General features: G+C 40.6%; 1 protein-coding gene across 3 annotated transcripts in view; it reads left to right on the top strand.

Annotated features, from left to right (window-relative positions):
* Positions 1 to 25,467, top strand: part of TSPAN9 (tetraspanin 9) — a 172,410-nt gene that overhangs the window by 30,708 nt on the left and 116,235 nt on the right. The window contains exon 2 of one of the 3 annotated variants that reach the window (XM_084502823.1): positions 23,157 to 23,247. The exons of the other annotated variants lie outside the window; for them this stretch is intronic. The gene's annotated coding sequence lies outside the window, so the exon portion shown is untranslated. The remainder of the gene's footprint in view (positions 1 to 23,156; positions 23,248 to 25,467) is intronic. 3 annotated transcript variants of the gene reach the window in all.

Here is a 25,467-nt window from a genome sequence, read left to right as displayed (position 1 = left end):
GTTCCTATTTGGAAGGAAATGAAACCAGCAGAAATTTATTAAGTGCTTTTTTGCTTACAGTCAATGGTAAACTTCTGCTTTCTCTCTCTGAACTGCGTTGTCTCCATGGGATAAAGAGGAGAGATAAACTTTCATTGTTATTTTTATCTATCCTTAATAGTTGAAACTGGCTGTAAGTGAGGAATATACCTAGAGAAATGTTCTGTGACATTTTCAAACAGAGTGCATTTGAGCTTGACTGCTTATTAGGCCATCTCTCTTTGAATATGACTCTTGTAAAATAAATCCCTTTGTAGTAGGCACACTCTATTTTAATATTAAAGTTTCATATTTAGAGACCCTGATAGATAAATAAGGTTTGGTTCCTTTGGTTGTTTTCCCCTTGCTCATCTTTTCTATTTATAACATGAGTGACTGGAAAACTTACTTCTTTTAGTAGCTTGCCTCGTTTTCTGCTGGGTTATGCAGTGTCCTGGCAGCAGTTCTGTTGTGCTATCAGGAGAATAGTTCTTACAGAAATTTTAGATTTTGATATTCCATTACAGCTTCCTCTAGTGTGCAGGAATTTAAAGGAAACGGTGCTTTTCAAATAATAAAGTTTTGATATTTTTGACATAGAAAACTGTGTTAACATTCATTACTTACACTATGGGCTTTTATTTTGATCTTGTTTGAGCTCTGCTCACAGAAGGCCCTTATGTCACATGGCAGAAAGCAGACTAGACCAGAACAGTTAGAAGGAACGAAACATGTCAAGCTGATGAAAAAGTCCTGAGGTGGCCATGAGTTCGTTCTTATCCACCTCACATCTCTTCTCTGTTCATTATGAGGTAGATACTGGATATCTTCTGCAGTCCACTTCAGTTTGTCTGTGTGGTGTAGGGAAAAGCTGAGCGATAGCCATTTTCTACTACATAGTGCAGAGTGGCGTGGTTATGTATGAGGGAGTCATAAAAGTGGAATATGTAGATTTTCCTCCATAATCCCGCTATCTCTGTCAGATCAGCAGTTGAGAAACAGCTCTTGCTGGAAGAGTTTTGCAGCAGCAAAAAGGTACTGCTTGTTTACCCCTGTTCTTCTTTCTGTATAGAATGCATTGAACCGTCACCTGTAACAGCACTGCTCCATTGGTTTGACTGGTGATCAGAACAGATTAAATTTGTCTTGTACATTGGTTAAATCTGTGAAAAACTAGCATAATGGTGTCTTCCTCCCTAGGAGTGTTAAATGCCTGAGTATGAGCACGGAAGCATTATAAATAACAAAAGCCTCCTATCTTGCTCCAGTTTCTTACAGCTTTCTGATAAAGATGCATCTAGTACAGCCTTTAGTCTTCCTTTTACAGACAGGAAATCCTGATACATTGTGAAGTGGCATAATATTACATTTCATTTTTATAGAAGATTTTTGGGTAAGAAGAGAGCAATGCACAATAGGTTCATTTGCAAATTAAAGTTATTCTCTAAAACTGAAGTAGAACTACAATCATTTTATTTTCAAGCAGCTTTGAATTGTAGTTAGTTACTGCTTCCCACAACCAATCCTGTCATAATATTTTTTTATGGTGGGTCAGATACAATGATTGTAACACACAGTAAAAACAAAAGCAAAAGCACAACACTAACAAAAAGAAATCTGCAGAAAGACTTCTTTTTGAGATGAGTCATACAGTGCTTGAATTTCTTACAGATGAACTCAGTTGTGGTTGCTTAGTATACTTCCTGATCTAACAGTGTGGGAATCGATAGTAACATTGTTGGTATCTAAACCACTCAGATACTACTTGCTTCTTGGTGACACAGAACACTGGATTACCACTTCTGCACTATGAGGTTCTGATCCTAAAAAAAAAATCCTATGGCTCCTTCCTTCTGAATAAGGCCACTTTTATGTTCTCGTTTGCTTAAAATCTATCTGCATGTCTTATTTTTAGGAAATAAATTTGACTTTTAGAAATGTATGGGTTATTTTTTACTTTCATGTTATAAAACCAGAAGGTCACGGTGGCTAATATTTTGAATTAGAATAAAATAATTTATTTTTTTTTTTAATACAGAAAGTTGTTTTCAATGTTTTTTAAATAGATGTTTTTAGAAGCTTTGAGTGTAGAAGCTTTTGAAGATATTTCAAGAGGTAGGTGATTGCACTTTGATAATGCACTTTAATTACATGTTTTTAGAGGAAACAAAACAGGATTGGTAGTGGCACCTCTCTTTTTTAACAGGATATGTAAGTTATATTTTATGTTGAAAGGTGACATCATGTTTTTATGTATAAACCAACAGATGTGTAAACAGTTTTGTGATTATTGGGATGTGTAGTGTATGATATATTTGACTGGAGAAAAAGGAATATTGTAAAAACTTTTAAAAAGAGAAAGGAGGAGGACCCAGGGAACTACTGACCAGTCAGCCACACCTCAGTGCCTGGTAAGATCATGGAACAGATCCTCCTGGAAGCTGTATCATGCCTGACTCATCAAGTTGCCTTCCATGATGGGGCAATTACAGTAGTGGACAAGGGAAGAGCTACAGATATAATCTACCTGGATCTTCTGTAAGGCCTTTGATACAGTCCCTCACAACATTCTTGCCACAAAATTGGAGGGCTGTGAGTTTGAAGGATGATCTGGCTGTTAAATGGCTAAAGAATTGGCTGGATACCTGTGTCCAAAGAGTTACAGTTAATGGCTCAAGTGGACAGTTAGTGTCCAGTGGAAACCAGTAGCGAGCGATGTCCTTCAAGGGTCTGTGCTGGGAACAATGCTATTAAATATCTTCATCAGTGACACAGGGAGTGGGATTGATAGAACCCTTAGCAAGTTTGTGGATGACACCAAGCTGAATGGTGAAGTTGAATCTTCAAAGGGAAGGGATGCCATCCAGAATGACCTTGGCAGGCTTGAGGAGTGGTCCTCTGTGAACCTTAGGAAGTTCAGCAAGGCCAAGTACAAGGTCCAGCACCTGAGTTGAGACAATCCCCAATATCAACACAGACCAGGTGATGAGTTAATTGAGAGCAGCCCTGCAGAGAAGGACTTGGGGGTACTGGTGAATGTAAAATCGGACATGAGCCAGCAACATGCACCTGCAGCCCAGAAAGTCAATTGTATCCTTGACTACCTCAAAAGAAGTTTAACCAGCAGTCTGAGGGAGGCGATTCTCCCCCAGTATTCTCATGAGACCCCACTAGGAGTACTGCATCCAGTTCTGGGGTCCCCAGTACGGGAAAGTCATTGGCCTGGTACAGCAGGTCCAGAGGAGGGCCATGAAAATGATCAGTGGGATAGAGCACTTCTCCTATGAAGAAAGGTTGAGAGAGTTGTGTTTTTTTTGTAGCCTGGAGAAGAGAAGGCTCTGGGGAGACCTTATTGTGGCCTTCTAATACATGAAGTGGGCCTACAAGAAAGATGGTGAGAGACGCTTTATCAGGGTGTGTAGTGACAGGAGATGGGGCAGTGTTTTTAAACTGAAAGAGGGTAGATTTAGATTAGATATAAGGAAGGAATTATTTAGTGTAAGGGTGGTTAGGTGCTGGAAGAGGTTGCCCAGAGAAGAAGCAGATGTCTCATCATTGGAAGTGTTCAAAGTTGTCCTGGATGGGGCTTTGAGCAGCCTGGTCTTACAGAATGTGTCAGTGCCCATGGCAGAGAAGTTGGACTAGATGATCTTTAAAGGTCCTTTCCCACTCAAACTATTCTATGATTGTCAGGGAGGAACTACTAGGAGAAAGCCTGTGCTCTCAGTTACTTAAGTGGTCAGGTGAGATAGTCAGAATGTCCACATGAATAAAAGATTTATTTTTCTTTTTAACAGCAAAGTTGTATTTGTTGAAATCAAAGTCTGTAAGAGCATATTTTGTGATACAACAATAGAGCCAAATCTGAAATGTTTTATGAACAGATAGGCCAAACCTTTACTGTTCAGTTAGGTAGAAGGAAGTTTAGAAAGTTTGTATGTGTAAATGATGACCCAGGCCTGAAGGATGTGTCTGAAAAGATAAGGTGAGGAACTCATGTTATGCATATATCCTTAGACATGTAAATGACTTAGCTTAGCTTTGTATGCATGCCTAAATTGACTATTTTGACTAAATTTGACTATAACTGATGAAATTAACCTATTGAGGAACTCGACAAGCATAGGAAGAACAGGAAAGGCAACCAGTAGAAACAAATGCACATACTTTAATGAGTTCCAGGAAATGATGTGGATATGTTGTTTTTCTTTTTTCTTTTTTCTTTTTTGAAATAGAATGAATATATGTGTTTTGATTGTATATAACCCCTGTAGCCTGGACAATTCAGCATGAACACTAGGTGGAGTAATCCCCTGTGCATCTGGCACAAAGAGAGTTTCTTTGACCAGCTTTTATGGTAACATAGATGTACAGCAGTAAGCTTCCTGCTGGAGTTGCAGTTTAAATCAATTCTTTAAATGGAAAGATGATACAGTGGCAAGTAAAATTTTGCTGATGTAATGACACAGTATAAATGTCCAGTCTAAGCAAATTTAAGGATGGGATTGAGGTGAATAGCACAGCTATGCTGGTGAAATTGAAGTGTAGAGAAATGACTCCAAGCCTTCACTGGCCTTCTGGTGGCAGTACTTGCTAAAGTACTTGTGGTCAGTGTTGTACTCTGCCCATTCAGTCAGTTGTGGTTCTTAGAGCTCTAAGCCTTACTTTAAGCTTCTTTAATTTCCTTGTTTTGGTAAGCATTGTTAACGGGTATTGTTGGCAAAGGCTGTGTGGCTTGAAGACTGTTCACATGCAGTAGGCTGGATCTGCTATGCAGAATACAGCTCTAAGTGGTGATCCTTGAGGTGATAACAGAGATTGTAGCTGTTCAGACTGTTATGGGATGTGGCTTGGTTAAGTCCCTTTGGCACATATCAGCTATAGCCCACACAGCATCTCGAGCCTGTGTTAAAATACACAGAGCTGCATGAGACATCTTTGCGCACACAGTGTGAGACTTCCCTCATTAAAAAAAAAAAAAAAAAGTGTTGATACCAAGGGGTTCAAGATAGGCTTTATAAATGAGTTTTCTTTTGAATTGAAACCAGAACGGGACTCAGGCTCAATGGAGATGAAGTAACACAAAAGAGTAGCTGCAGGATACATAAAAGTGGAGAAAGTGAAAATAAATACTCTCCAGCAATCAACTGGGGACGCTGTTAAAGCATATTAATTTTAAACTACACTGTTTCTCATGTTTCTGCAAATCCTGTCCTCTGGACAAAAGGCTCCAATTTTCATAATCACTATGTGACTGGTTCTCCTACATATAGTGAACTTGTACATCTCTGTTTTCATTGGCTCAAAATTTCCAACTGTTTGTCAGCAACAAAGATGTTGCTTTAGCTTCAGCTAAAGCTACAGCTGGAATGTAGAATTGCCAAAATGTTCTTGAAGGAAAAAAGAATAAAGGCAATGAAAATATGGTGGTCAAACAGCTGAGAAGGATAATGAGCTTAAACCCTCAATTTTTTTCCTCCCCATTTTCAACTCTTTGCTTACTCTTCCATGTAAGCCCTAGACAGCTGAAGGATAGAAGCTTTAATGAACTGAAGGTCCCAAAGTGTGTTATAAAGATGGGTGTTTATTACTATCCCCCTTCCACATATGGTATCCTGAAGCATTGGTAGCACTAAGTGACCTGGCATAGCCAACTATGTGGCAGCTGAGAGGAGAACCTGCAAATCTCCAGCAGGCAATATGCTGTGCTTTTTTGCTTGAGCCATTAAACTGTGTGCCTTCATTTGAAGGTATAGCTTTTACATAAAAGCTTATTCACTATTCACCTACCTACTGCTTGGTTTATTTTTTTTTTTTATTTTTTGTTTTTTTATTAATAAAGTATGTGCAAGGCCTAGGCTATTGCAGCTTCTACCAAGAACTTTTCTAACACATAAGTACTAAATATTTGAAAGACGAGGAATTATTGTTGATGGATATTTCCTTTTATTGAATGTGCTGTACTGCATTCATTTGTCTGCTGTGGAGTGTCATCACATATTCTATAACTCAATGTCACTAGAATCAGAGCAAAGCAGTGCATGCTGGGATATTTTATCTGTTTGCTACAGCTCCATAAGACCACAGAGTAATGCTGCATCTCCATTTCAGGTAGGAAGGCAGTGGGGTCGAGAAAAAGTATTGCAGTCCTCTTATTTAATCCAATTCCCAGAAATGACAAAAGGCAGTATGCTATCTGATACATTTTATGCATAGTGGCCCTAACCACCAAGAACCTGGCCGATTGCCAGTGAGGATTTCAATATGTGCTTGTGGTGGTCATGAAGGTCAAGTTTCTGAAGCCTCTTTGAAATGAGATTTAGTAACAGCTGCGCATTCCTATCCCGCTGCAGAACAGGAGTGGGATTCACGTTCTGATTTTGATTCATACTCATGTGCTAGAACGTGTTTCTGATTGCCTTCCAAATGGTGGTCAACTGACTCTCACTTTGGTGTCTTAAAAGCACTTCTGACGTCAGAACACTCCAGGAACTGGGAGTGAAGAAACAGGAAGAGTAATGGTCAGCAGCCTTCAAAGAGCATTTTAGTAGCAGTCTGGGCTGATGAGGAGTGTCTTGGCTATATAAAGCATCTGTGATCCAGTGCAAAAGGATGTAACCAATGGAATGGGAAATTCTATTCCTGATTCTTTGACCTGCTTCTTGATGCTGGTCCAGTAGTTTTATCAGTTTCTGCTTCAGTATTTCCATCTGCCCAATGCAATGCTGCTTATAATGAACTCGACAAACTGACATTCTCTCTCATGCAGCCAATAAGTATGCTTTCTTCTTCTGTTTAAGGTTTCCCAAGAGCTCCTTGCCCATCTACGCAGGTCTCTTGCCCCCCTTGCTTGACTTCTTTCTCATAGGGATGCACTGATCCTGAGCTTGGAGGACGTGGTGCTTGAATATTAGCCAACTCTCCAGGGTTCCCTTTCTCTCTAGGGTCCTGGCCCAGGGGATTCCTCCAATTAGGTTCCTGAAGAGGTCAAAGTTAACTCTCTTGAAACCCAGGGTTGCAGTCCTACTTTTTGCCCTGTTTCCTCCTCGCAGGATCTTGAACTCCAACATCTCATGATCACTGCAGCCGAGACTGCCCTCAGCCTTCACTAGACCATCTCTTTGTTAGTACCAGGTCCAGCTGCTGCTGGACCCCTCTCCTTGTTGGCTCTCCTACCACCTGCATCACGAAGTTACCTGCAGTGTTCTGCAGTAAGCTCCTGGACTGTTTGTTCTGAGCTGTGTTGTCTTCCCAGCAAATATCAGGATGGTTAAAGTCCCCCATAAGAACCAGGGCCTGTGAATGGGAAGCAACTTGCAGCTGCCTGTAGAAGGCCTCATCCACTTCCTGGTCCAGTGGCCTGTAGTAATCACCCACCACAATGTCACCCCTCTTGGCTTGCCCTTTAATCCTCACCCATAGGCTCTCGACTCACACTTTGTCCCACCCTAGGCAGAGCTGCATATGTTCCAGTTGCTCACTCACGTAAGGAACAACTCTACCACCTCGCCTTCCTGTTGTGTCCTTCCTAAGAAGCAAAGAGCTGTCCATGGCCACATTCCAGTCATGAGAGTGTTGTCTGTAGGTTCATGCCTGATGAGCCGCACCAATAAGCACACAGAGTCGGAATCCACATGAGGGTCTTTTAATTAAATATTTAATTATATAACTCTGCAGAATTAGGTGCTTTTGCAAAGCAAGCACAACTCTGACTTGAATCACCGTCATTTATACACACAATCTTGTGAAAACTATCTCTTTGTCTACTTCTGATTGGCTGTTACAGCTCACCTAATTTACTGAGTTTACACGACAGAGGAACAGCGGGGGGGGGGGGGGAGTGACACAACACGATGGGACCAAATACCACATTAGCATACATTAGCATTTTGTTGGGTGTGATTTTTAATATGTTAATGACCCTTAATGAGCAGAAGGTTACTATAGGTCAGTCTGGAGCTGTTTTTCTCCTTATTTTTTTTTACCTTTTATCCGTTATCTTCCTTGCTTCTGCTAGCTCAAGGCTACCTGTCTCTCTCTTTCCTTACTTTCTCAGCTAAAAGACTACACAGGCTATAGAAAAACTACACTAGTTATAGACCTCCCTGTTTTCTTCAAGTTTTCCTCGTTTTCTCCCAGCTTTGGGACTGCAAGAGCTGTCCCACCGTGTCTCAGTAATTGCAATGAGATCATAACCCTGCAATTGCATAAACATCTCCAGTTCCCCTTGTTTATTCCCCATACTGTGTGCATTTACATAGAGGTATTGGAGTTGGGCTCCCATTGTGTCTGCTTTTCTGGATGGGGCAACTATAACTCGTCCATGTGGGCCTATGGTAGCTCTCCTGTTAAGCTCTGCTCCCTCTCTAGGCTCTGGGCATCCTTTGCTGGATCTGGTGTTCAGCTGGTGTGAGTGGGATGACGTGTCATCCTATACCTTATTGTCAGTATCCCTGATGGTATCTGCCTCCCCCATCGAATCAGTGAGATCGTAGCTTTGTGATTGCACGCAGATCTCCAGTTCTTCCTGTTTTTTTTCCCATACTACGTGCATTAGTATATACAAGCATTACAGGGAGCTGAAAGGCTTATTTCTCATGCTGTGTGTGTATGTATAGAAATACTTCAGATGCCTTTCATTCAACTCAGCCCTTCATGGGGCAGACTGAAGGGCCTCACCAGCATGCAGTTCCTCAATAATTGGCCTGCAGTCCCATAGCTTATCACTGGTGGACCTGTTTTTGTCCCTTTCCCCCTTGAAATCTAGTTTAAAGCCTTGTTGATCAGCCCTGATAATTCCTGGGCAAAAATCATTTTTCCCCTAATAGAAAGGTGCTCCCCCTCAGGAGTCAGTAGGTTTGGTGTCATGTAGACCTTCCCACGATCAAGAAACCTGAAACTGTGTTGGTGGCACCAGCCTTGGAGCCACATATTGATCAGCTGGGTTCGCCTGTTCCTTTCAATATTAATCCCCACTACTAGAAGGATGGAGGAAAGCACTCCCTGTGCACCTGATCCTTCAACCAATCACCCCAAAGCCCTAAAGTCCCTTTTGATTGCTCTGGGGCTTCTCTTTGCCACCTCATCACTGCCAACTTGGAAAACCAATAAAGGGTAATAATCAGAGGGGGGTGTACCAGATGAGTGACTTTCTCTGAGCGACATCTCTTACCTGTGCCCCAGGGAGACAGAAGACTTCCCTAGGGGTTGGGTCTAGATGACAAATCAGGCCCTCAGTTCGCTTCAGAAGGGAGACCCCTATGACTATAACCCTTCTTTTTTTCTTGGTGGGGCTTGTTGTGATGCAAGGCTTAGGTCAACTTACCCTGGGCAACTTCCCCAGTGTGGATGGACCTTTGTCTACATCGTCATTTGCTTGCCCATCCAGTTCCAGAGCCTCATACCTGTTGTGTAGGGGCACCTGGGAAGGTGATGTATGCAGTAGGGGGTTCACCTGCTGTGCCAAACAGAAACCTGCTTCTACTCCCCCCTGTCTCTTAGTTCCTCTCCCTCTGCTTGGTTTCAGGGGGGTAGGGGAACCTTCATTTCTTGTGTAGTGGCTGTGGCTGGCTGAGGAGCCTGCCTCAGGGATGGCTGAGCTATACCCCACCAGCTAATCTTCTCTGATTCCCTAATGCTCCTCAGCCTGCCCACCTCCTCCTGAAGCTCTGCTACTTGCTAAAGCACTTCTTCAACCGTCACACACCTCCCACAGCTGTGCTTGCTACTGCCATCTTGTACTGGTTTAAGAGTAGGGCACACCCGACAACCTGACAGCTGGGTGGCAACATGTTTTCACCAGAACTCTTGTCTGGGAGGCTGCATCAACTGTGGTGGGTGCCAAGCTCCATGAGGCCACAGATTTCGGCTCTGTGGTCACCATCGCTCCCAGGATGAGTTGGCCAACCTTCAGTGCTCTCCCTGCTCGCCTTGCCTGCACAAACTGCTGTGCAACCTGCCGTGCCACACCCTTACTGATGTCCCACACCCTGTTTGCCTGCTCTGTTCACTGTCCTTGTGGTCGCTTGTGCTCCCCAGGGTCTGCCATTTTATGGCACAGGAGGGGCTTCTGGCTCTGCCCATGCCTCATCAGCTGCCCTCATGTGGGCTGCCAGGTCCCAGCAGGCATTGATTGGAACAGGTTGCCCAGGGAGGTGGTGGAATCACGGTCCCTGGGGGTGTTAAAGGAAAGGTTTGACCTGGTGCTTAGGGACATGGTTTAGTGGATAATATTTGTGGTGGGGGTATGGTTGGACCAGATGATCTGGGAGGTCTTTTCCAATCTTAATGATTCTGTAATTTGCCTTCCTCAGCTCCTCAGCCCAGTCTAATAACTGTCTGTGCAACAGCTGTAGCTTCTGCACTGCAGAAATCTTCAATTACTTCTCTGTATCTGTCTATTTGAGTGAATTCCCCTCTCATATCCAGGCTCAGCCATTCCCTCATGCCTCTTGCTGTTGTCTTCTTTTATCTAATGACATAAAGCATTTTGATGTACAGTTTGCATTAAAAAGAAAACAAAAGCTGTCCCACAAAAAAAAACCCACCACCAACCACCACCACCACCAGAAAAAACACAACCAAACAAGCACTGAACAAAACTGTATTGTGTGAGCAAATGTCTCATTAAAAACCTTATTTTGAGATTCTTAGACTGGGAAAACAAAATCACACTGTGCATCTTCATGTCTCACTGAACTCATTCCAGTGAGTTAAGCTCAGCTCTCTTTTCCTCCAACTCATTGTTTGATCAGGACCATGCAAGTGTCTGAGATGTATAGCAACATAAAGGGATGTTGTGTCTGTTCATGTAGCGTAAAAATATACATGACAAGAGAGCATAGTATGAAAATATAATTTAAAAAAAAAAGTGGTGATAGAAACAAACAATAAAAGACATGCATGCTTTACTCAGATAATGTTCCTTTCAGAACAAAGTCTGGCTGCTAGTGTGGTTTGGTTACACTGCTACTTCAGTAGGTGCATTTTTTTCTTAGTCTAAAAGCATGTATGAGAAGAATCAATTCAATAAATAAATGTAATGTGTTTAAGGATGGCCTTCTTTAAGCTTGCTTTCTTTGCTCTTTCTTGATGCAGTGTAAAGGTCATGTCATAAACCTAATGTGCAAATAAGGGATGAAGAAAAAGAACAAAAAAAAAATTATATATTTCTCTTGTACCATGTGAAGAATGTTTTTAAACGTTTGTTTCTTTTGCATATATTGTTTACTTTGGTTCATTCTTGTACACTAGAAATTCAGATGCACCAACAGTATGATGGAAGCAAGATTGGTGTTAGTTTGAAGTGAGGGAACTAGAGATGGGACATAAGGGGTAAAGGGGCATATTAAGGCTTTGTCCCATCTCTGTAACACTCATTTTATTTTAAAGCTGTTTTGTGTTTCTGTTATTGCCATTAAACTTTTTCAAGCTTATTTTTCACAGGCCTATAGACCAGAAAATGTCTTCCCAGACACGCTCCCCCTGCCCCCCCCCCATCCCCGGCTTCACAAGTATACACTGGAATTTAACAAAATATCTGTAATTCCAAAACATACAGTACAATTGTAAAGGAAATAACCCTGGACATATGTACTGGTGTATCTAAGGAATTGCATTCATTCCTTGCCACTACCTAGTGTTACACGCTTGACTTTGTAGTAATAGCCATGCAGTTAATTCTTTCATCTTCTAACCTTTCCTAATTTCCTGCCAATAGATAGTAGCTTCCTGTATTTGTACTTAAATACATTGTCAAATTGGCGTGCTAGAAATACTTCGGAATTTGCAGCTGATGTGTGCATTTGAATTGTCTCCTTGTCAAAGCAAGAGCTGTTTTGTGGTTTTTGTTTTGACAAGGCAGGAAAAATAGAAACTTGCCACTTGCCTGTGATTTTGTAATGTCCATATCAGAACTGTAGGAATTTTCTGAACCCATAACAGTCAGTGCATGTGCATGTATTTGAGCTTCTTTTCGCTGCTTTCTGTATGCTATTCCTCTGCATCCCACAATGTGTCACATACTCCTGGGCAGTAACTTCTGTAAGGTGACCCTGAGAGCCTCTTCAGTTGACTCATCTGATGGGCGTCACACCTGGGCAATGGTGCTGGTGGGACAGCCTTGGGTGGGGAGAGAGACACTCTACTTTCTGATGATTGATGGGGTACCCCTGCCTGCTGTTGTGCTCTGTGCATATGTTTGCATGCGTGTACATGCATGTAGATAAAAGCCTTTGAGGGGCTGATTGATCTTTCATGGCCCTGGGAGTAACTTTTCAATGTGTTACTGGTGTTCCTCCACCTGTCCTTGTCTTTCTGTGCGCTGTGTGTCAGAGTCACAGTCACCATCTACAGGAACCTGAATAAGTAGACCTCAACCTTTGGTACCAATTATTCCCCTAAAGGATTGATGACTTTTTTTTTTTTTTTTTTAATCGTTTCTATTTTTGTATGACTCTTATTCTCTTATTCAAGAATTTTCAAATATTGGGTGGCTGCTGAACTTCTTTGTGTAGGACGTAGTAGTGATTGATGCTTGGCTTTGTTTCTGGTCATCTTTGCATTTATTTTTTTTATTAAGAAGTTTTCTGTACTGTTCATCATCAGTGTGTTTAAGTGTTTATGTGACGGAAATTCGTGATGTGATGCATGATGACCTGACAAGGTTGATGAGAACAAGTGTAGGTCATTTATGCACTACTACTTTCTTTCCTATAGCTGGTAAAATATAATAGGTATGGAAATGGTGTGGGAGTTCCCAAGATATCTCTCATCTTGAGCTGCTGTGATCCAGCTGTTAGCTTGGCTCCAGCCCTCCAGTATCACCACTCCTGTCTCTTTTCTCTCTTATTTTTTCCCACCCTATAGTGTGCTGCAGCTGTTGGAATTTCATCACTGTCTCCAAATACCACATTTTACATTAGTGTCACAGCCCCTTCTGTACTAAAGGGAATGACAGTCATGTGCCTTGTATATGTATTATTGTTAGATGATCTGTATCCAAAATGATCCTTATACCTTTGAATGTTGGAAAGCTGGATTCCTTGGTAAGAGGCACATAAAACACGTGGAAATGTTGAATGACTTGCAGACTAGCTGGCAGAAAGTTGCTAAGTTTTTTGTTGCTGTGATCTACTGATCAAATGCCTTTGCACTGTAGTTAGCCTGATCAATATTTGATTTAACACTGGATGTCAGCATACGTATTCCATTTGGCAGTTTTAGCATGATGTCACTCATTAACTGCCATAGGTGTATCAGATATTGGATGTTTTATCCTAAAAAAATGGTTTTCAGGAATTCAACCCCTGCCCATTTTAATGTTCTTACTCATCTCTCCCTCCCCTCAGCTGATTTTTAGGTTAGTGTAAATGTGTGTGTTGAAGCAACTGCTTTTGTGAAGTTCCTTCTGCCCGATGTCTTCTTTTCTGCCTTGTCCCTGGTGTACTTGCCTTCATATGGTTCTTTTATATGGTTCTGTACTTTGCATTCTACATTTTTCTCATTACTTGTTCAGCTCCTCTGCATGTATTCCCGTTTCCCATCCTGTAGCAGGTGCTTAGGTGCCTTTCATTGTCTCTCTGTGGGAGCACAGGTGTCAAGTCTAGAACAAGCACCTATTAGGTGTGTGTGTATGTGCCAAAAAAAATGATGTGGCCTTGGATGTATAAAATAAAGTGATGGAACATATGTGATCCCTGATGCAGAACTTCTATGCTCTTCACATGCCTGATCATTGCAAATGTATGCTCAGTGTTACATGCCATTGTTTGCTGGCTCATTTCAGGGATGGATGCACATTATGAGTTCTGTTGTGCAAACATGACCTTACTTTGTGCAATCTAAGATAGTTTGAAGTAAACTACTTCTCAGTGGACTTGTTATCTTTTATTTTCCTCTCTCAGAAAGTAGAAATAGTATTTGCACAACTCTTGGATAGTTCTGGATCCTCCTTTACCAAAGTCACACTTGCTCTGTATTTTCTCAGTGGTCACAGGGACCTGAGATTCCATGAAATGAGTTTTACCAGTAAAGACCAAGGTGAAGAAAGCCGTGAATACCTTGGGTTTTTCTGTGTCCCTTGTTACCAGGTCCCCAGCACTAATCAGTAGTGGGCTCACATTTTCCCTAGTTGTCTTTTTGCTGCTGCTATGTTTTATTAATGTTGATTGTCACACTCCTACTGGCATATTCTTAGTAGTATTTATTCTTGCTGTGTATCCTTGATATAGTATTCTTTGACAAAGCAAGGGCCTAGCATGTTTTGGTGCCTTGAGAAAACAAAGACAATGAGCACAATGCCAGCAGTGCTGTTATAAACAAAGAAGAGCAGTACTATGAGTTGTACAGAATCCAGCACAGTCAGAGGAATACTGCAGTGAAGCATTGAAACCTGTATTACTTAATCAGTTGAGTAGATCAAATCATGTGAACATTTGGTTGTCTCTAGGGTTAACGCATTATGATGGGCAGATTGGAGAAGGGGTAGGCAATGACTGTTTGAAATGATGTAACTAAAGTCTTTGGAAAGAGGAGATCCTGTTTAGTATTAGGATAAAAGGATTTTTTCTGTGAATGACTGTTCAGTCTTCACTAATGTGATAACTTCAGTACTGGATAACTGTTGATTCTCAGTTGTGGATAGGCATTTATTCAGAAACTTCTCAGCATCACTGAAATAATTTTCTTCTTTGTATCTTGCCACTGTTCTGCTTGCAGGTGCTAGTTTTCTCCTTGCTACTATCCTTCTATAGATAACTAAGGTACTCCTGCCTTTTGCTTTGAAGACGCAAGGAGACCAACACCCATATATTAATGAAGGCAAAAATTAGAAGTTGAGCAATATATGTGGAGAGATTTGAACCTTTGGGGGTTCCACAGAGATAGTCTGCAAGAAGCACAACAATCACCTCTGTTGCACATCTTTCTGAAAAAAAGATGTTAATGAAGTGAATGTATTGTGGTGTCACTCAGTCTATAGGTTTAGTTACCTGTGTTGGTTAACAGCTGCTGGTCATTGGTTGTGAAGTCCGTAGATAATGTTAGCAGGTGTTGCCATGAATGCATGTCCCCTAACTGTGAGTTCTTTGCCAGCAAAGCTGGTACACATTCATGTCTCATCCTGTCTAGTAGTAATATCTAGTGTGGGATGCTGAAGGAGAGGAAGTCATGATGGCAAATACAGCTTCATGAAATTCTTAATTACTTTGGTAGCTCAGAGTAAAAGCAGTATCTTGCTGGGTGACTTAAGCAGGATGAGTGTTTGTTGAATGCAGTATGGCTCCATTGCATGAAGCTTAAGCGAGTGCTCCTCTACTACAGGGAGCTTGGAATTCCCCAATGACAAGGAGTGTATGTGTTTGTTCTGTGTATTAGTGCTTCAAAAAGGATGCACTGCACTACAGAGTGTTCGGTGATACGAAGACAGAAGTGAATAACTGTGATGCTTACCTTTGGTTCTCTAAGTCAAAGACATCCTAAATGGAAATCCTCATGAGACTATAAGAAGTCCTGAGGACTTCAGGTGGTGTCTCCTAGTACAGGAGTAATACTCAGCACATTTTGAGTTAAGGGGAATGCAATGACTTTGTGACCATCGTGGATGTATCTTTCTGTTTCTAACTTTTACTAGGCAGGAGAGATTTGCTTTCTTAAGCTGCCTGTGACTTATTGGCTTCATGATTTTAATTTGCTCCATTCAGGAGAGAATGCTCAGCCTTCTTCCACTTGGTGTTGAATGCCAGTGGTTGAAAGCTGCATCTGGTATGGTTGACATTCACAGAAAGCAATGCCAAAAGTGTGTTTTTACCTTGTGTTGCTTTTCACAGAGGCCGTGATTTTTTAAATGCACTTTAAATAATGCATTTAAACTCTGCAAGTACTGATCTTCTGAAAACAAGTGTTGAAAACTGATTGCCAACTTGTGCCGGGGATGTGGAACGCTTACCTGATTTGTTCTCTTAACAGTTTTTATGGACTTTTACAAGTCTCATCAAATCCTGTCTGCTTTTTCTGGCTGACCAGTAATTTCCAAATCTGTTCCTTCGGTTTTATTATTTATAAATATATATTTATTTATTTTTCCTCTGGGAAGCCTAGACTGACTTACACATGAGCTGCTTCCTGGCAGAAGCTCATTGCAGCTTCTGTATAGTGTGCTGTATTTGGCAGTGTTCCTTGAATAATCACTGGTACTCTGGAAAATCAACACTGAATAGTGATGTTCCTGAAGGGTGCATAGGTATCTTAAGAGAATAAAATAAAATAGCATGTCTTTACTATGCACCAAGGGAGTAAGTTAATTCTGGACTTTACTGTACTTTTCATTCTTATATTGAACAGTTAAATTCTTGGTTATTTGCAGGATATGAAATGGATCTTCTGTAGAACCCCTTTGCATGTACCTTCCTAGTTGGCATTAGTAACTAGTAGTAAGTTCAACATTTAGACTTGTCTAAACATTCTGAATAATTGCTTCATAAACAAACTGAATAAACATTTTGAATAGTTTTGTTTTAAAATTCGCTTGTTCTCATATGTTTACCATGCATGTGTCTTTAACTTCTGCTCTGTCAACATCCTAATGGTAGAATTGCACACACAATCAGCAGCACCATTCCCAAAGAAGAAAAAGGAAGGAAATGCAGATCTTGTCCATGTCACTCACTTATGAATAGGTTTCTGCAGAATAATAAAGGGCTTCAGTGTTGCTGGCTTTTTTTTTTTTTTCCCTTGCCATGTAGTCATAGACTTCACACAAGTATAAGATCCCTCTAGCTGGGTATCTTTTTAGGAGAGGGCTGTATTATATTACATGTTCCTAGCTGCTGGCTCACATTTCTGAAGTAGGATTTTTCTGATTACAAGCTAAAGTTTGAATTTCCAGCCCCACTGTATACCCTTCCAAATCTGCTGACTATAATAGGCAGACCGATATTCTAGTGGATTTGTCAATGTTCAAGCTGCATTCCTACCATTCTTTTCTCACAGGAAAATATCTGTAAATAACTGTCTAAAATTTCTTACTCTGCTGGGTTTCCTGTCACCCTCAGGAACTTTAGTGCCTTCTTTATTTTGAATGTTAGTGTAACTCTAAGAATAACCAACTCAGGGTATGATGATGGATCATTGCCATTTGGTTGAAGGAACATATGTTGATGTATGTCTTTCCTACCTCATTTTGTGTTCAGGAAATATTTATTTCTAGTTTTTAATTTTAAGACAGCATTATTGCAGTCCTAGCCCTAGCTTCCTTTTTTTTTTTTTTTTTTATGCAGGAGTCATTAGTTCTATAAAGGTTTAGTGCTTGAATCTCACACACAAGATTTTTTCCTCATTCCTAGTGTTTTCATCCGTTAAAGTTGGTGTCAAAAATTGTGTTACATTTAGTGTACCTTGATAAAAAAAGTTCAGCTTAAGTAGGAAAAACATGCAAAACTGTTTATAAGTATTTAAGCTAGTTGTAAACTTTAGTCTACTATATACTTATCTGTTTAGTCTACTTTTTTTTTTTTTTTTTTTTTTTTTTTATTCCAAAAGTTAATTCTCATAGTTTATTTTGATGCAAAACAGATGAGATAAGGGCCACTTTCAATATAGCTATGTTTAGGCCAGCGTTTTCAAACTTTTGTGCTTTTAAAATACAGACTTGAATATGTTTCCATCTTCTTTTATTAAAAGATTTTTTTTAACAAGATTGTGGATAATTGTCAGCTTTACAAATTGAGCTTAAATTTGTATTGCAGAACTTTAAGCAAACAAATTTCAAAAGTTAATATTCATAGCTTGGACTGGTAAGAATTAATCCAATCCTCATTATGTTTGGGGTGTGAGGTTTCTATGTTTATCTGAAGAGTTCCTGTTTGACATTCTTACTGGTTGATTTCTTTCAAAAAAATCACCCAAATAATCTGTTTGTTATTCAGTTTTGATAACTTGATAGAACACCTGAGAAATGCCAGATAGTTCACTTTCACCACAGATATTATTTTGAATCTTTGATGTCTTGTTTTCTTTTTTCTTTTTCTTTTTTGGTGATCTCAGAGTTCTGAAACCAAGCAGCTAATTTACTATTCAGACTTTTCTCTGTAAGTAGATGACCTCAAAATGGTTCCTGGAAGTTTTGTCCTCTGCTACATTGACTGTTACCTGCTTCCTCTTAATGGTTAGCCCTGTAGATTTTACAAGAATCCCATCAACAAAAAGCTAAGGTGAAATTTGGGCCCTGTGAAGGTTATTGCTGTCATTCACAAGATCACAGAGTCACAGAATGGTTGAGGTTGGAAGGGACCTCAGAAGGTTATCTGGTACAACCCCCCTGCCCAAGCAGTTACCCAGGAATGTGTCTGGGTGGCTTCTGAAGATCTCTCTGGCCAACCCGTTCTAGTGCTGAGTCACTTGCCCAGTTAAGAAATTCTCCCTGATATTTAGATAGAACCTCTCGTGTTGCAGGTTTCCAAGTAACTATTTCCCTAGTTAGTACAGTGCGTGTAAGGATTGCTGTTTGAGTCGCTTAGCGAATCAGTAAGGACCTGCTAGCACTGGGCTCTGGCAAGAACAAAATGGGATTATGTCTTGGTTTGACAAAGTGCTTTTGATGTGTCAGCTTTTAGCTATGTTGTAGCTGCATACTAAATTGTCTTAGGAGTGTAGCTGGAGTTTGGGTGTAGAAAGAGTAACGTTATTTGTACTCTAAGGATATTAGGGTTCTTGTCTTTATACACAGTTAAGTGCCTGAATTGGATGAAAGCATTTGTGCATGCTTTTGTTCACTGAAAGGGTGGGATATCTGTAGCTGATTGGAAGTCCTATGTCTGGAAGTTTATGATGTCCTTATAAGTACCACCCTGGGAATTTCAGGATTTTTAGGTTTTCTAGTCTCAATATCAACCTTGAGGGTTAGATGCTTTATATGTAAAGATGAATGTATTGTAATTGTAAACTTATTGTAAATGAGACTAACATATAGGCAGGCATATTCAAGAAATATGACACAATATTAAGAGCTATGAGTGGTAGCTGTTTAATGCAAGATCCTTTTGCTCTGATTGGCTGGCAGTTTGGACTTAATTGGATTTTTTTTTTTTATTGTGATAATTTATATTGAATTTGATTGGATAGTGCTGGGTGATAAAAATGTTATAAATGTAATAAATCTTATGCTGGGTACTTTATAATACAATACATTTTCTAGAGCTGTCAGGTTTTGTACAAGCTGCATTATCATGCAAAATATCTAAGAGCATATGAATTATGCCAAAGGTGTTGGAATATTGCATAAATTTAAGACTTTTATTCTGACTACCACATTTGCACACTAAAATGATTATAGGTTGCTGATGATGTAGCACCGTTTAATAAAATGAATGACTGAATGTTACTTAAGTCTATTGTTTGAAGTGAAACTGTGCTACTATATTAAAAAATAAAAGACAAAACCTCGTACAAGTGGTTGAAATGCTGTCAAGTCACAGATCATAACACTGGAAATGGGAGTGGCCATATGTGGGAAAATTCTATTGTTTTAGCCAGCTTTTATTAACGTGTTCGTACATGATGGGAGAGGTCCATACAAATGCTGATATTTGGTGAGATCTCTGTTGCTGTTGGCTTTTCATATTGACTATCTAAGGCTATGGGCAGTAGTTTAATCTGAACTGACAGACTGTGAAGAGATTACTATAATTATTTGTACTCAATGTCAATGTATTCTTTATTTGGGGAAAAGAAATCATCAAAAAAAAAAAGAAAAAATCATAGTGCAGTGGCACTCAGAACTACCAAAGCATTAGATCTTGTGTATATACATAGTACCATAAGTAGTATGCCTGATGGTTAGTGCTTCAGTGTCAGTACCCACCTACACCTTGCATTTGAACCCAAGACTGCTCAACTGCATCCTACTAACTATGCTTTCTGAAAAGGAATGTCTCTTAATTTCCAACCTAAACCTCTGCTGGCACAACTCGAGGCCATTCCCTCCCGTCCTGTCACTAGTTATCTGTGAGAAGATGCCGACCAAAGCAGTAGCCTCTGAAAAATATTGCTGCTATCAAAAATGACATCCCTCAGTTAGACATCCCATTTTGTTTAACAGCAAAACTGGAATGCTTAAATATGTTTATATAATTCAAGATATTTTAATAGCTTGGATTTTTTTAGATGTTAGAACTTGTTGTAATTTGAATTTTTAGTAATTTACTTTTATATAAAAAATATGTCTTACACTAGCAGGTATATATTATTATTATTATTTTTACTCACCTTGTTTACTGTGTGGAAAATGGCATAGCTTGTATTTAAAATGAAGCAATCACCCTCCAAGTTGTTCATCCTATTTTAAGAATTCATTTTCTTTCAGTTTCTTTGCACACCTTAGCTTTTTAATTTTTAATTTGAAAAAATGGCTATATAAAGTCAATTATTATCATACTGATGTAGGTTTTTGCATTTGAAAGATGAACAAAGATTTGGGATAGTGTTAATTTCTGCAAGATCGGTTGTGAAAATGCTGAACTATATTTTTAGCTGCTATGCAAGGCTTTTGGAGAGGCTACTTTCCCATCAGGGTTTCAGTTTCAGAATGAAAAAGACACATGGAGCAAGCAGTCACTGCATTGCCATGTTGCAGCAGAATCCCATGAAGTGAAGTATCTGTAATTCAAAACTTCAAGAGGGGTCCAGCTGAAGCAATGAAGGTCCCTCTTTTGGCATTCTTACAGCAGCTGCCTGGGCATTGGGCCATTCATCAGATGCAACATACATTCCTTCTCAATCGTGCTGTGATTCCCTTCCCTCCCTCCTGTTTCAAATGCTTTAGTAGAGCTATAAGCTGTGTGAACTTTCATCAGAGGAGGTGAAAGTGGTGTTGTTCATTCTGAACATACCAGGATTATTTGTCCAAGTTCATGTCCCACTGAAGGTTTGCTGCTGTGTTTCTCCTCATGGTTGCTCCCTCATAGCCCTAAAGCTGGCTTGCATTTTATTGTAATTACAAGAAAAAGAGCCTTTTCCAAGCAAGGAAAATTAACGTCCTTTTACTCTGAACTGTACTGTTTTACCACTAATCCAGTTATATTCAATCCTTTCAAATGTAGACCATAAAAAACAAGCAGCTTTGATCTGTCTCAGTTCCAGTAGCCATGAGATCCCATCCTCAGAGTCAGTGCGGAATTTTTCACCAACAGGTGGTACAGCTGCTAAATGTGGAACTTAATTTTCATTGTTATATGTTAAAAAATGGTGGTTAGGGAGATTTTTATTACCTCATTTAGAGAGGAGCTATAGCTAAAAGTATATATGGCTCCTATCTGTCTTCTGGAAAAATGGAAATTAAAAAAATGTTATAATGAAATAAAATGAAATGTTATAATGAAATGTTATAATGAAATAAACCTCAGGGATCTCTGCACAAGAGCAGCTGTGAGAGGGAATACCTGATGGGTGGTATCTCCATCATGGACTGTTTGCTGCTTTCTAAAATATGCTTTGCTGATGTGAGAAGGCTGATGAACATTTAGGTAAGGCCCTAAGGTATAAGAAGACCTTCCATTTTAATATATATTGTGATGCATTCATTTTGTTTAAAACTTAATCCATTTATTTCCTAAGTGGTTGTAGTGTCTATGTATTGAAGTAAGAAGCACTTGTGCTAAAATAGATGGAGAAATAATGCTGACTAAGAGTAACCATAAATCTTAATGAATGAAAGAGCCTTTGTGGGTCACTTCTGCACAAGATGAGTTTCTATATATGGAATTTTGAAGATAGTTCTCTGAATTGCTCTTAAACCTTTCAAGTAGTAGAGCGTTGCAGCTTGCTCTGTCTTGCTAGCTGTGCTGCTTTTGGCCTTTTCCCTTAAATCCATCCTTCTACTTTTTTAAAGGAAAAAAAGTCAAGGAAGACAGACTACATGTATGTAATGATCTGTAATAGTCTCTGTATATCTGTATTACTGGTTTACACCCAGCCCAGGTTGGTAAGGTGTGAAATCGGTTGCCAACAGATAGTTTTCTGTGAAGCGGTGAGAAATGAACTTCTGTCCAGTCTTTAGTGGGTAGGTGTATCTGGTACAGAAAAGCAGTTTTGCTGCTTACTCCCTCTTTGCAGTGTCAGCACAGATGCTGAGGCAGGAAAGTCCCAAGGGAATGAATTCCTTTGGATTTATGTTGCCATGATCATTTTGTCTTGGTGCAGAGAAAATAACTGCTTGTGTTGCAGGACAGACTGTAGGGAAGAGACAGGCTACAAACAGACTCTGTACAAACACAATATTGTTTTCACTTAACATGGTATTAGAACCAATAAAAAAATAAAACCAGTAATAGGAATCCACTACGCTGGTTTTATATACTAATGAGGAAACAAAAAGCACTACTGAGGTTGCAGAAGTTAAGCACTGACAAGAAGTAAGAAGCAAAGGAGGCTCATGGTAAGTGTTCTTAACACTGAGGAAAGGACAGACATCTACCTGATTGACTGAAGAAGGTGCAGAATTTCCAGCCTTGGAGGCTTTTAGAATATGTATTTTGCAAGCTACTCAGATGGAGAGTACAGCCCTGGATAGTAAGTAGATTTTTCTGTAATTTTTGTGAGGCTTGGCAGACATAAAATACTATTCACAGTGCTGTGAGAAATAGTGTATTACTTCTGCTGGTCTGCTGGGGAGTATTTACACGGCATCTCTCCTGTTTCCCAGCTGTAAATGTGGCATGCAACATCTGTCAGGGTTGGAACTGATATGCAGATTCCTGCTGAGCAGCTGTCTCTATCTGTTGATACTGCTTTTGGACAGAATTCATACTACATGAATTCTTGAGCCCTTTTCCTTGAGTCCGATTCTGTGCAAGTTAGGTCACTAATGGGTTTAGGGTAATCTGCATGACTTTTGTTCAATTGCCTTATGTGGATGCACGGTGATGTAACTTTTTAGTGGGATCATACCCAGCTGTTTACCTGCCTTCAGTGTAGTATTTTAACAGGCCATTGTAGTGATTGATTTTTCCAGAGGCTGGTGCATGATAGGGGATGTGAAATACACACTCAATACCATGCTCTTTGGCCCAAGTGTCTGTGAGGTTGTTTTGGAAATGAGTCCCATTGCCTGACTTAGTTCTTTCTGGGGTGCCATGTCTCCATAGGACTTGCTTTTCAAGGCCCAGGATAGTGTTCCAGGTGGTGTCATGGGGCACAGGCTATGTTTCCAACCATGCGGTGATTGCTTCCACTACTGTAAGTACATGACGCTTGCCACTGCGTGTTTGAGGGAGTGTGATATAATCAACTGCCAGACTTCCCCATATTTATATTTCAGCAATTGTCTTCTGTACCAGAGAAGCTTTAACTGCTTGGCTTGCTTGATTGCAGCACATGTTTCACAATCACAAATAACCTGTGCAGTAGTGTCCATGGTCAGGCCCACCCCCTGATTGTGAGCATCTTTGCCTTGATGGCCTTAGGTCTCAAGGTCCCACTGAGCTATAAAAAATAACTTTTATGTTGCCAGTCCAGATCCACCTGAGCCACTTCAATCTTAGCAGCCTGATTCACCTGCTGGTTGTTTTGATGTTCTTCAGTGTACCGACTCTTGGGTGTGTGAGCATCTACATAATGTAATTTTACAGCCAGGTTCTCTCCCCAGACAGCAATATCTTGCCCCAGTGTGGCACCCCAGATGGGTTTGCCTCTGTGCTGCCAGTCGCTCTGCTTCCATTGCTGTAACCACCACCCCCAGGGCATTTGCTACCACCCATGAGTTAGTCTAGAGTTAGAGCACTGGCCACTTTTCCCATTCAGCAGTATCTAAAGCCAACCGGATGGCCTTCACTTCTGCAAATTGGCTTGGTTCACCTTCTCCTTCATCAGTTTCTGCAAATTGTTTTATAGTGCTCCATACAGCAGTTTTCCACTCCTAGTGCTTTCTCTTGATACAACAGGACCCATTGGTGAAGAAGGCATATTCTCATTTTCTGGTATATTATAATGCATTGGTGCTTCTTCAGCACGTGTCACCTCCTCCTCCTCTGGTAATATTCAAAAATCTTTGCCTTCTGGACAGTCCATAATCACTTCCAAGATTCCTGGGTGGCTGGGGTTTCCTATTTGAGCCTGCTGTGCAACCCACTTACTCCATGTAACATCAGTTGCATGATGTGTAGAGGGGACCCTCCCTTTGAACACCCAGCCCAGCACCATTAGTCAGGATGCCAGGAGGAGCTGTGTTTCAGTATCAAACACTTCTGAAGCAGCTCAAACCCCTTCACACACTGCAACATCTCCTTTTCAGTTGGAGTGTAGCGGGCTTTGGATCCTCTGCATTCCCAACTGTAAAACTCCAGGGGCTGACCTTGAGTCTCCCCTAGCTCTTTCTGCCAGAGGCTCCAGGTGGGGCCATTCTCCCCAGGTGTGGTGTAAAGCATGTTTTTTTACATCTTGTGCTGCTCAGATGGCCCAAGGGGTAGTGCATGAACTATCTCCCACTGAATTTGTTCAAAGGCTTTGTTCAAAGCCCACCAGTACCTTCCTTTTTGGTACTTTGAAGTACCAAAGTATCTTTGAAGTACCCTCTCCTGAGGTAGTCTATGCCAAAGATGCAGAGAGCTTCAGGGTCAATCACAATGGGGTGCTTTTGACACTCATTCCCAATTAGACTCACCTCAACCTCCAATACAGTTAACTGTTGGGATCCAGAAATATAAATGGGTTTTGCCCCTTTGTAGCTTGATGGCATTGCAATACAATCTGCACCAGTGTTCACTAGAACTTTATGCTTCTGTGTGATGTTCCTAGCCATTGGATCTATACAGTCCAATTAACAGAGTTGTCCCTTTCCTCCCACTGGCTAGAGGCAGGGTCCTTCTAGTTCTGGTCAGTGCTCCTTACTCTGCCTGGGGCTCTGCCTGCTGGAAACTGGAGCAGCAACTTTCTAAGCACCCCGTTTTGTGATTGCTTTTCCTTGCAACTCATGTACCAGTGCTTCTAGGGTCAAGGTAGATTTTCCATCCCATTTTTGCATGTCCTTTCCATGGTCAGGCAGGTCAAACCACAGGGTGGCATGTGGTGTGTATCCACTATATCCCCTTTCTTGAGCAGAGGGATGCTTGTTCCTGATCACTTAGATACTGGTTTGTACAGGTGAGGAAGAAGATACCTTCTCTTTAAGTTGGTGGACCTCTTGAGAAAGTTTCTCTATACCCAAGATGCAGGCCTGAAGGGAAGAAGAGAGACTTTCATTATGCTGTAATTTTTTGAGAGGTAGTTACAAGGCTTGATACCACTCTATTTACTTTTTGATCTCAAAGAGCTCCCCTCTCAGTAGTCAGACCATGTATTTCTGTTTCTTCTGGAGCTAAAACTTTGTATTCTGCCTGGTTCCCCAAACAACTTTCCTAAACAGATGGCCTCCTGTGAGAGGAAACTTCGTTATACTCATGGCTTGTGTAGCAGACAGGT

The sequence above is a fragment of the Aythya ferina genome (genome assembly GCF_964211825.1).
Source record: "Aythya ferina genome assembly, chromosome: 1".
In the NCBI taxonomy this organism is placed as follows: Eukaryota; Metazoa; Chordata; class Aves; order Anseriformes; family Anatidae; genus Aythya; species Aythya ferina.
The sequence above is the reverse complement of the archived record's forward strand: the minus strand, read 5'-3'. Positions and strand labels throughout refer to the sequence as shown.